Below are 13,600 nucleotides of genomic sequence, written 5' to 3' on the forward strand. Positions count from 1 at the left end.
ATTGGCACTCACATTCTTTGCACAAAATATAATGCTAACAGCTGCTTTAGAGGGAGCTGCCAGGAGTAAATGAAACAGGGTGAAAAGGAGACTACTGGGGATGTTCCCAGTAAGGCTTCCCGCCCTCCTTTCTTTGGTGAGCCTCCGAGACTATGTCTTAGATTGGCTCCCTAGCCTCCTTTCCTAAACCAACTCCCAGAAAAAGAGAGTGAGGCACTTAGCTCAGGAACAAAATGTAAGGGGATGCCCAAAATGCGGTAAACACGACATGAGGTACAAGTATTAAACGGAGTACTTTAAAAAATCAAAACACTAGCTGAGCCATAACACTGGCCCTGTCAAGTCCTGTCTTTAGTTCCAAGGTCAATATTTTGTTCACCATGGAATTTTTATATTAATTCTGATTTTTTAGAAAATATCTATCTAAATAATAATTAAATTAATTACTGCATTTTTTGATGGAGCATTAAATTTTACATCTAAGCCAAGTGGCTAACCTGTCTCCTCCCAATGCCAAACTGGCTCCTTCCTTTACCCACAAGCCTCAGGTCTCACGAGCCTTTGTTTCCCTCTTGAAAGTGGATCTTGTAGATCTTGGGGTGCTCAGCTCCAGACTAGTGGAGAGAGACAGCTCTTTTTGTCTTTTCACCACTTGGCAAGGAATGAGGAGATAATTAATGTAAAACGAAGCTGGCCAGACACCTGCACAGAGCCTAGGGTCATTGTGCCTGGCAGAGAGAGGGGGTCCGAGTGTGGAGCCAGACCACTTACTATGTCCATTGCTTACCTGCTAGTGACCAAGGGAAGTCACTCCAGTACTGCCATTCACTAGTTGCTTCATCCTGGGTGAGTTACTTAATTTCTTCCCCTTACTGGTTTAGTCATCTTGAGTGACTTATTTGAGTTTTACCTGGTACTAGTGCTGAAATATTAGGAAGCTCCCTGAAATTGCCCATTACCAGCTGTGGCAATTTGGAAACTTATTTGGGGTCCGCCTCCTACCAGTCATTCCATTTTGAGCAAGTTTCTTTGCTTTTATCCCTTATTAGTCTTCTTATCTTGGGCAAGTTATTCAAGCTGTTCCCTTTACTAGTTGTGCCACTTGGGAAGTTATTTAGGTTTCACTAATTTCTGGTTATGCCTTGTGATATGACGTGAGCTCTGCCTTTCTAACTGTGCCATCTTTGGCTTAAACCTCTTTGGGACTTGTCTTTTTTATCTTTAAAATGGAGGAAATAAAGATACCCCTCATGTGGTCATTGTGAGGACAGAATGAGCTATGCATGTAATGCACTTAGGACAGTGTCTGGTGGGTATTAAGCACACAACAGATAGTAGCAATTTTCATTGCAAAAATGCTTCAGACTTACAAAAATTATTCCAAGTAAGAAAAGACTCTGAAGTAAAATTAAACATTTTCAAAACTCTAATAACAATTCCATATATTCAAGCATATGGCTATATTTGATCTTTGTTGAAATGATATGTGGTAAGGTCTTCCAAATGGAGTCCCCAAACTGTCCTGAATTCAAGAAAGCTATGCAGTTTGTAAATCCCTGTCCCAGGGGCCAGCACTGTGGCACAGTAGGCTAAGCCTCTGCCTGTGGTGCCAGCATCCACTATGGGCACCGGTTTGCATCCTGGCTGCTCGTCTTGCAACCCAGCTCCCTGCTAATGTGCCTGGGAAAAGCAGCAGATGGCCCAAGTGCTTGAGCGTCTGCACCTACATGGGAGACCCAGATGCAAGTCCTGGCTTCTGCCTGGTTCAGACCTGGCTGTTGTGGCCACTTGAGGAGTGAACCAGCAGAAGACTCTCTCTCTCTCTCTCTCTCTCTCTCTCTCTCTCTAACTCTTTTAAATAAATAAATACCTAAAAATATATATTATCATGTTTTACAAAGAAGAAATCTGAAGTACCAAGAACTAAACTGACTTCTCTGAGATCACACTGTGGGTAGAGGGAAGAGTCCGGCTACTACTCACAGCTTTTCCTAACTCTTTCCTTTTAAAGTGAGGGACTCTATATGAGAGCATCCTGTTGATTTCCTATTCAGAGGGAATGCAATTACTGTATGGACTGGCATGGTGCAATTGGAAACTTTGACTTCTGTGTATCTTAAATCATGGATGGATGTATCTCTCTACACAGAATTGTTACTTACCTAGGTATGTTTAAGGGCATTTACTGATCTGTACCTGTGTGTTGACTAGCAACATTGTAGCATAGCAGATTGGCCACCATTTGGGATGCCCACATCCCATACCTGAGTACTTGGTTTAAGTGCTGACTAATCCATGCTTTCAATACAGCTTCCTACTAATGTGCCTGGGAGACAGTGGATGATGACCCAAGTACCTGGGTTGCTGCCACCCACATGGAAGACCTGGGTGGAGTTCTGGTTCCTGGCTTCAGCCTGGCCTTGCCCTAGCTGTTGTATGCATTTTGAGAAGTAAACCAGTAACTGGAAGACTTGTGTGTGTGTGTGCATGCGTGCTTTATATGTATTTGTCTTCCTCTCTCTGTTACTCTGCCTTTCAAATAAACAAATAAATAAATCTTTTAAAAATGAATAAAATGCATTGACATTGTGATGTCTAAATGCACAATGGAAGTGAGACTGTTAGTGAAGCAGAGGAATTTTCTACTACATCTTAGAAGACTTTCTAGTTCTCCTCATCCCCACTGCACCCCTCACTGGTTATGATTTTAGGTGGTGGCATTCTAGGTCCTGGAGGCCATTGATGGGGGAGGAGAGATTGCAGGTGACTGGCCATGCCCATGTTAGATCGCTTTGTCCTTTATCCTCTTCCTCTTGATGAGATACGGTAAGTCTCCTTATCCTTGTGTGTTTGTATGAGGAAACAACTTGTTTAAGGCTTTAATCCCTGACTTAGCAATGGAGGTGTTCTCTGGGACTAAACAATGGTCTCCTTAGATTCCAAAGGAATAGTCTTTCTTTCTCCATATGTTTGCTCCAGTCACTTGATAACAGCATTGTGCTGTTCTCAGCTCTGAGGAGACTGGAAAGCCTGTCTTATTACTTTCCTATTCACTACCACTGAAGGACCTTTGAATACAGATGCAGTTGATTAATAGAGCATTTATTATATGCATAGCCCTGAGAGAGGCATTTGGAAGATATCAAAGCTCTCGTCTCTATATTTTACATATTTGGTGGAGGTTATGACACACAGCAACTGAGAAAAAGATATATATATATAGATATACATATGTATACATATATATATACTTAAGTGCAAAGTAGCAAATGAATAAATAATGTAAAAAATCCAAAAAAGATTTAAAAGCTATTAAAAAATTACAAGAATGGTCTTGATAGCTGATATCATATCAGATAACCCAAAAGCACTTTCATTTAAAATTTTACCTTTCATTTTCTTCTAAACAGGAAAAGTAGCGTTCAGTTTTTTCCTTGTTAATTATAAGCTACTGTTTCTATAGAGATACAGGTCTGACATATCTAAATGGAGCAGGTTTGAATATTAAGATTGACTTTAAATGTTATATTCAGGTGTTTTTCAGTGAGTCAGACACTATTGACAAGCTGAAACCTTTTTTGCTCCTTCTCTAGAGTAGAATTGTCCATCATCAATCATCAGCTCTTTTAATTATTTGAAATACTGAAGACTTCTAGCCTATTTTCTTCGTCAGTTATCTCATTTCCTATCTTTTAGAGCTGTTTCCTAGAATATAACCTGCAGTACAGACTATGACGTCCACAACAAATCAAAAAACTGGGCATAGAGTAATCTTGAAAAAGTGTTGTTATTAAGATCCATAAATGAAATGAAAGATCTCCACGAGTGAGATCCCAGTGGAAAGAATGGGTCATCAAAGAAGGAGGTACCTTTCTCTGAAGGGAGGAGAGAACTTCCACTTTGACCATGGCCTTGTCTAAAAATTATCAGAGTCAGTGAACTCAGGGGGCTTCCATAGCCTTGGCAGCTCATGACAAGAGCCTAGGGTGATTACTGATGCCATAAACAAGAGTGTCAATTTGTTAAGTCAACAACAGGAGTCACTGTGCACTTACTCCTCATGTAGGATCTTTGTCCTTAGTGTGCTGTACATTGAGATTTAATGCTATACCTAGTACTCAAACAGTATTTTTCACTTTATGTTTCTGTGTGGGAGCAAACTGTTGAAATCTTTACTTAATGTATGCTAAACTGATCTTCTGTATATAAAGAGAATCGAAAATGAATCTTGATGTGAATGGAAGGGGAGAGGGAGTGGATAAGGGGAGGGTTGTGGGTTGGAGGGACGTTATGGGGGGGAAGCCATTGTAATCCATATTCTGTACTTTGGAAATTTATATTCATTAAATAAAAGTTAAAAAATCCATAAATTAAGGAGGATGCTAAATACAGCTAGAACTACAAGTTGTTAGGGTTGATGTCTATTGTGATCATTCCCTTCAAAAAGGAGAGGAATCTTCTAAGTGTGTGCTTAATAAAAGTATTTTATATTTTCAGTTTTAGCTGCCAGCTATTACTATACTAATTTGGTTGACTAATGTTGCATAATATAGCAACTGGGCATAGAAAGTAATTTTTCTTAGTCAAAATCATTCTTGTGTATTGCCTTTCTCTATCTGTAATATACACTTCTCCTCTTCTTTGCTGTAGCCTAGATCTACCCTACTACCCCTCCTCACCCTTTAAGCTTTCTATTTAAACTACTAGATTGTATCCACTTGGATTTTATTAACACTAGACATTTCTAATGTTTTAAGATTTATTTGTTTATTTGAAAGATAGAGTTACAGACAGAGAGACAAGGAGAGAGATCTTCCATCCACTGGTTCACTCTCCAGTGGCCACAATGGCTGAGGCTGGGCCAATCTGAGGTCAGCAGCCAGGAGCTTTTTCCAGATCTCCCATGTGGGTGCAGGGACCCAAGCACCTGGGCCATTTTCTGCTGCTTTCCTAGGTGCATTAGAGGAAGCAGTAGGGACTGGAATTGGTGCCCATATAGGATGCCGGCACTGTAGGCAGTGACTTTACCCACTGTGCCACAACACCAGCCCCAACACTATATGTTTCTTACTAGCCATATGCACTTCTACATTTCCTCATCCTTAGTAACTCCTACTGCCTGCTTTCTCTGGGCTGCAAACTGTGGCCAAATAAAGCAAGGACACTGAGAACACATGACACATTCAATACCCTTTTTCTCTGACTTTAGTTGCAATGAATTCATTGGTGTTTTCTAGCACACTTTATACCATTCAAACAATCACTTCCTCTTATCACCCTCTTAACCTTCTCTTGTAAGTCAAGGTTGAGCAACAGCTTTCTCACTAATCACTCCTCTACCTACAATTCTCTTTTTTGTTGTTGTTTTCATTCTTCGATTTTCTATTTGGTTTATGTTTCCATTCTCCAATCTTCTGCTTTATTTTTGAGTCAAATCTATTCAGGTTTAATTTACATTCAATATAATACACCCATTGAAGTGTGCAGCTTGATAAGTTTTGATAGATGTATATATCTATGAAACTACCACCAAAATGAAAATAGATAATTTCCCATTATGTGACTGCAATTGTGTCATGTCCATCCAGTTAACCTCCTACACGCATCACAGCTTCAGAAAAACATCGATCTGCCTTCTGTCACTTTAAATTAGTCTTTCGTTTTCTAGAATTCCATATAAATGAGATCAGTACAGTATGTACTCTTATTTCTGCCTTCTTGTGCTCAGCATCACATGTGTGAGATTCATCCACAGTGTTGGATGTATTCTTTTTATAAAGTGACATTTGAACAGTCATACTTTCTCTTCTGAAGTCTACTTAGACTTACAATAATTTAGCCACTTTCGCTTTTTATAACTGCTGGTTATAATTGTGTATCTTATTTCACCCTTTCATTTTTAACTCTCTTGCTTTATATATAAAGCCATTTCTTGTATACTGTATATAGTTTGTTTTTTTTTATGATTCACTATGCTCATTGCTGAATTTTATTGGAGTAATCATATCATTTACATTTAACATAATATTTAATATGACTGGCTTTTGGTCTTATTATGCTTTTTATTTATCCTATTTGTTCTTTGTTCCCTTTATCTATTCTCCAGCTTCTTTTGGAATTGACTATTTGTATACTATGTCTATACACTTTGTCTTCTTCTATCAGTTTATTATCTGTTCTTGTTTCAGTTTTTGATTGGTAGAACTATCATTGACAATAACCCACTGCAAGTTGTCAGCATACTTTTGAATGATATGTCCCTTATCATATTCTTATATGTTTTCATTTTCCACATTTGATCATTTGTGATATTTTCATCATTCTTTTTACTTCTATATTATATATCAGTGTTATTCATTTTACTAATCAAGCCATTACTGCTAGTTTTTATTAGTTATTTATCTTTAAAAGAAAAGTCTTTTATCTTCAACCATAAATTTATCATTTTGGGTCTTTTTTCCAACTGGTATCATTTTTTTCATCCCAAATATATTCATTTAATATATCTTATAGTACAAATTTGATGGCAGTGAATATGAGGGTTCTTCAAAAAGTTTGTATGAAAATGGAATTAAAAGATAAATTTATTTTAGGGTGCGTTTTTGGCCTAGTGGTTAAGACATCGTTAGGATACCTGAACCCATTATTAGAGTGGTTGGGTTTGAGTGTTGGCTCTGCTTCTGATTCCAGCTTCCTGATAACACAGACCCAGGGTGGGAGCAATCTGCCTAGGAGGCAGCAGTGGAAGGATCTCTGCCACTCACGTGGAAGACCTGGACTGGGTTCTCAGCTGACCCAGTCCACTCATTACTGGCCTTTGGGGAGTGAACCAGCAGATGAAAGCTCTGTATTTATCTATGTTTCACACTATCTCTTTGCATCTCAAATAAAAATAAATGAAAAAGATATTTTAAAAGGTAAGTTTACTATGGTGAAATTTTTTTTGGAAACCCATGCATAGGTTTCTCATAATATGCATCTTCTATGAATTTTAAAAGATTTTTTAAACCTCATATTCCACTTGGCTTGCTTGAGATGTCTGTATTTACATTTACTTATGAAAGACAAATTTGCTGGAGATAGAATTCTAGGTTGACTTTTTCTTCTTTAATCAATTTAAGACATTATTCTGTTATGATTTACTCTTGTGTTTGTTTCCACTCTATATTGAAAACATGTTTCCATTTTCCAAAAATATGCTTCTTATCTCCTATTTTGCCCTCACCAGCAGCGCCTTTAACTTCTGTACATCAACCGACAGTGTTAAGGCAACCAACCTAGCTTTCTTTTTTCTTATGCCCTTCAGAAGTCTGCCAGACTCTACCTATTACACAATGTCAAAGCCACATGTTCAGGTATATGCCACAGTAGCACCTAATTTCCAGGATCCAAAACTATAGTAGTTTCCTATGGCTGTTGTAACACATTACTTCAAATTTAGTGACTTAAGGCAACCTGGATTTACTCTTTCATAACATTGAAGTTGTTATCATGGAGCCAAAAGCAAGGCCCAGGCAGGTCCGCTCTCAACCTCCTGGATAACCTAGGAAAGAATTCATTTCCGCTTCCAGTTGCTGGTGGCTGCTAACTTTTGTTGGCCTTTGAAATGGTTGTATCTGAGCAGAATTTAAATATATGGATTAATCCAAGAACAGATAAGGAGTAAGGCTGTTCCAGGTAGGTAGAAGAGCAGTCAGGTAAACAAATAGTTGTACAATTCTATTTGAGATTCGGAGAAAGGGATCAAGTATCTATTTTGGACATATTAAGTTTGAAACAACTATTTCCAAGTGGAAATGTCAAGGAGGTAATTGTCTATTCAAGTTCATAGCACAGATGAGCACTTTGAACCACTGATGTTAATTTGAGAGTCATTAACATTTGCATGGTAATCAGTTTCACTGGACTGGATGCACCGGGATGAGTGCAGATAGAGAGCGGGACAAGCGCAGAGCCCTGAGGCACTCCAGCACTTGGAAGTCAGGTAGACAGAAGCCACCAGAAGTAAAGACATTAGGAAAGAATCACTGAGGGACATGCAAGTCCAGGAGAAAGTGGAACCCTGGAAGTGACGTGAAGATTGTGTTTCAAGGACACATGGCTTGAAAAATCAGACTGCTAACTTGATCATCAATTTTAGAATGTTTACCAGTGGAATCCTCACGTTTAAGATAATTCTACTCCAAATTGCTTGGCAGTGCTAGACAGCAGTGGTTTCAGAAAGACAGAAATGGGGAAGGGGGAGTGGAAGGAAGCGGCCCAAAGAAGTTTGCCAGGGAGGGCTGCATTCCAGGATAATTCCCCCCCTTTCCTTTACTGGGTGTGACTGCCAAGGAGTTCAGAATTCCTTCAAGTACACAGGAAAATACATCTTCCTCCTCATTCCGCCTCATAATACCAGTATTGTCATTTTGATCTCTTCTGGAATATAATGTTGTAAATACAAAGATGATTAGTTCAAAACGCAGACTCTAATGTTACACTGCCTAGGTTCAAATCCTGGCTCTTCATTTATTCCTGTGAAATCTTGACCTACATCTCTCTGTAGCTCAGTTGCCTCAAATGTCAAATGAGAATAGTAATAATACTTACAGGATTTAATTTTTAAAATATTTTATTTATTTGAGAGACAGAGTTACAGAGACAGGGAGAGACAGAGAGAGGTCTTCCATCTGCTGGCTCACTCTCCAAATGGCCTCAATGGCCAGAGCTAGGCCAATCCGAAGCCAGGAGCCAGGAGCTACCATTGGGTCTCCCACACGGGTACAGGGGCCCAACGACTTGAGCCATCTTCCACTGCTTTGCCAGGATATAGCAGAGAACTGGATTGGAAGAGGAGCAGCCAGGACTTGAACCGGTGCCCACATGGGATGCTGGCGCTGCAGGTGGAGTCTTAATCCATTATGCCACAGTGCCAGGCCCTATAGGATTTCTTTAAGGATTAAACAATACAATCCAGAGTCCTTAGACCAGTATGTGGTTCATAAGAAGTACTATATACACAGGTACACAACTATAATGGATCTTACAGTCTTACATTCCTCCAAGTCTTTCTCACTTCATGTTATATCATGATCATCTCCCTTATGGCTGTACTTGCTTCATAATTATCACTTTTAAAGGCCACATAGTGGCCAAATACAAGCAAACTATACTTTATTCATTGTTGTCTTGTAACACTGTGACTTTTTAAAATATTTATTTATTTGATAGGCAGAGTGACAGAGAGAAGGAGAGACAGAGAAAGAGATCGTCTGTTCACTGGTTCACTCCACAAATGGCTGCAATGGCCAGGGCTGGGGCAGGACAGAGTCAACAGCCAGGAACTCAATCCAGGGTCTCCCACATGGGTAGCAGGGGTCCAACTACTTGGGCCATCTTCCGCTGCCTTCCCAGACGCATTATAGGGAGCTAGATCAGAAGTGGAGCAACTGGGACTCGAACAGGCACTATGATATGAAATCCAGTGTCACTGGTGGCAGCTTAACCCACAGCAGCAAGGTGCTGGCCCCCAGACTATGTCTTCTAAATTTTTACTATGTTGTCAATGAAAATCAGTTATAAATATTCCTTAATACACTTACACATTTGTGCATATATATGAGTCAATGTGTGCGTGCATCCCTCTGAGAGAGAAGAGATAGTGCTTGGTGCAGACTACCTGGCATTTAATCCCATCTCTGTTGTTTACTTGCTGGGGTAAATTTCTCATCTTTGCTGCATACAGCTTCCTAATCTAATAATGCTACTTTCCTCAAAACAACGGTAGATGTTGTGTTCACAGTGAAGTACCTGCCAAGTAGTAAGTATTCAGCAAATGTCAACTACAGGGTGAGCATTGAATATCCTTACTCCAAAAATTCCAAATCCAAAATGATGCAAAATCTGAAACTTTGGAGCATTTCAGATTTTCAAGTTAGGGATGTGCAATTGATAAAGTCTATGTAAATATCTCAAAATCCATAAATACTCCAAAATTTGAAACACTTCTGGTCCCCAGATAAGGAACATTCAACTTGCGTTAGTTTATTTTTAATTTTTTAAAGTATATCATTTTATAGATATACAATTATTACCACACAGACACTAAATGTTTACTTCTTTTAACACATTACTAAATTAAATCAATAGTATTAATTTACATTAACATTATAAGAATATTGTTTTACCAAATCCTAATTAGTATTGTGGTTTCATTCGTATCAGTTTCGTTAATGCAGGTTTTAGTCACACTATGCCTTGTATTTTGCTACTTGAACATTCAAAATAGTTACTTGATGATAATACTTCATTTCAGGCTGGCGCCATGGCTCAATAGGCTAATCCTCTGCCTGCGGCGCCGGCACACCGGGTTCTAGTCCCAGTCTGGGTGCTGGATTCTGTCCTGGTTGCCCCTCTTCCAGTCCAGCTCTCTGCTGTGGCCTGGGAAGGCAGTGGAGGGTGGCCCAAGTCCTTGGGCTCTGCACCCGCATGGGAGACCAGGAGAAGCACCTGGCTCCTGGCTTCGGATCAGCGCAGCGCGCCGGCTGCAGCAGCCATTGTGGGGTGAACCAACGGAAAAGGAAGACCTTTTTCTCTGTCTCTCTCTCACTGTTCACTCTGCCTGTCAACAAAATAAATAAATAAATTTCATTTCATTTGTCTTTTCTTTATATTAGTTCAAGTCTCATTTTTACTGTAGTTTTGTTTTTCTACAACTCAAGGTAGCCTTCTTTCATAATTTTCTTTAGGTATATTTCAAAATATAAAAAGTATTAGTACATGGTAAAACATGCAACTCTTCAAATTAAGGATAATGAAATCTAAATATTAGTTCCACTCTCTGGAAAAGATTGTCTAGCACAGGAAGGAATGTGATATTTATGATAAATCATTCATGGATTACAATGAGTGTACATAATATTTTAACAAGGTATTGTGTCAGGGCCGGTACTGTGACGCAGCGGGTTAATGTCCTGGCCTGCAGTGCCGGCATCCCATATGGGCGCCAGTTCGAGCCCCGGCTGCTCCTCGTCCGATCCAGCTCTCTGCTATGGCTTGAGAAAGCAGTAGAAGATGCCCAAGTGCTTGGTCCCCTGCATCCATGTGGGAGACCTGGAAGAAGCTCCTGGATCCTGGTTTCGGATCGGCACAGCTCCGGCCGCTGCGGTCAATTGGGGAGTGAATCATCAGATGGAAGACCTCTCTCTCTCTCTCTCTCTCTCTCTCTCTCTCTGTAACTCTTTCAAATAAATAATCTTAAAAAACAAAAACAAAAAAACAAGGCATTGTGTCACTCAATAAGGTAGAAAGGAAGACAGACCAGCTGAGCAGCTGAGCAGCAAGGACGCTGTGAAGCAATAGACTTGGGATCTGCTCCAGTTTTTGCACTAACTTCTGCCTCTTAAATGGTTTCCCTGAAAACTGCAGGGGATCAGGTGAAACAGGAGACACCTTCAAGACTTCTGCTCCGCTTCATGCTGTTTCTCAAAAGTCCAAATCTCACTTATCACTCTATATGGAACTCATATTGAAACCCATGTGATATTCCATGTTCTAATGTTTCCTTTTCACTGTTCTAATATTTTGTCCTTTGCCTCTACCCAGCACTGCTCAGCACTAGACGAGAAATATATATATACTACCTTAGATACTATACCTAATGAAAGGTATGGTATGTTAGTCCTCAAAACCTTCAGTGTCTACTATTCAACATGGAACATAATACTTGTAGTTAGACAAGAAAAAGGGGGAAAAAGAAGGCATCCAAATTGGAAAAGAGGAATATATATTTCATCTGAATTTAAAATAGTGATTACTAGAGGCTAGGAAGGATAAGGTAGGCAGATGGGAGGAGAAATGCTGTCAAGAGAAGGTAATGGGTTCTGGAGCTCCAAAGCACAGAGAGGTGACTACAGTTCATGATTACGTATTTTATTTCAGGTAAAAAATTGGCAGAGAGGAGCTAGTATGCTCCAAACACAAAGAAAAAGAAATTGAAAGGCTAATTGGCTTTTATATTCAGTTTATGCTGTATATGTATATATATATGTGTGTGTGTGTGTGTATGTGTGTATGTGCTGAAACACTGTGCTGAAATCCATAAAAATGTATATTAATTGAACCCAAAATTAAAAATATAACTTTAAAAAAGTAATCTGTGGGAGCCTGTGGCACTTGTGTCCCATATGGGTGCTGGCTCATGTCCTGGCTGCTCTTCTTCCGATCCAGCTTTCTGCTATGTATGGCCTAGGAAAGCAGTGGAAGACGGCCCAAGTGCTTGGACCCCTGCACCTGTGAGGGAGGCCTAGAGGAAGCTCAATTTGTTCAGTAACATGTTTCTGTAGCAGCATTCTGGAGTGTTAACCAGGAATTAGAACTCTGTGTAGAGGCAAAGTGGCTATCAGATAATCACATTCTCTTAAAATGTTCTTAAAATTTGCTCAGCAGGAACTCAATAGTAAAGAAGCATGTTGTTTTATACACAGTCACGGCAATTCAAAAACTTATTTTGGTTCACACCCAAAGATTATTTTGAGAAGGTTCTTGGTTTTTCCTCTCTGTGGCCATCCCAATGGGCTCACATGTGGTGAGAGTCACATGGTGAAAACCTAAAAACTAAATAGCTACAACTCCAGGAAAGTGAATCTGGAATATCCATGACCTTAAAAGGTTGACAGAAAGAAAATTATGCAAGGAAGTTGGGTGAAAACAAACTGGTTTTCGTTATGAAACCCTAGATTCACTTTCTATGCTGATACATAGCCAGTAGTCAATTTTAACTACTTAAATTAAAAATATGGTAAGAAACTCAGTTCCTCAGATATACAATGTATGTTTCAAACACTCAAAAACTACCTGAGCTACAGGCTAGTTTATTGAACAGCTGAGATATGGAAAGATACAGAATATGAGCCTTGTCACTTATATAGGACAGTGCTTTCTAAAAGAATTTCCTTTGATAAAGTAAGAATTATATATATATACTTCCTTCTTTGCTATGGCAACAATAAGACTAAGGAATAATTTAATGCATAACTTGTAATTACTTCAAGTTTTAAAATAATGTATTTTCTCTACCAAACATATAATTTTTGACATTACTATTTTTCATTTAAGTACTCTATATATTTTATTGTAAGAAAACTCAAATTCCTTTTGGAAATGGCTGTAACATACTAAATTGTGTATGAATAGACCTCTACTGCCCTCTTCATTTAAAGAATACAAGGTATAAGCATGATATTATGGCCAAGTAAGGTTTTTTCCAATAATAAACCCAAGGAAAAAAACCTCTAACATAAATTACAACAACATATCATATATATCAGTGTCAAGGTCAATTTAACAAATTAAGTGATTCTTCTTAATAAAATTCTATGATAAAAATACAAGTATGAAAATTATCAAAACTAAACAGTAAACTTCATTAGTAATTGATGAAGTACGGACATCACCATTCAGATCAGAAGCTAAGGATATCCCCATCCCAATATTCAACATTGTTCTGAATGGTGTAGCCACTATAATAAAAAGTTTAAAATAAAACACTACAAACAGTACTAAAAGATGCAAATTTTTATTTTCATGCTTATATACCCAGAAACTATAAATATCTGTA

Source organism: Oryctolagus cuniculus, chromosome 9 (genome assembly GCF_964237555.1).
Source record: "Oryctolagus cuniculus chromosome 9, mOryCun1.1, whole genome shotgun sequence".
Lineage (NCBI taxonomy): Eukaryota > Metazoa > Chordata > Mammalia > Lagomorpha > Leporidae > Oryctolagus > Oryctolagus cuniculus.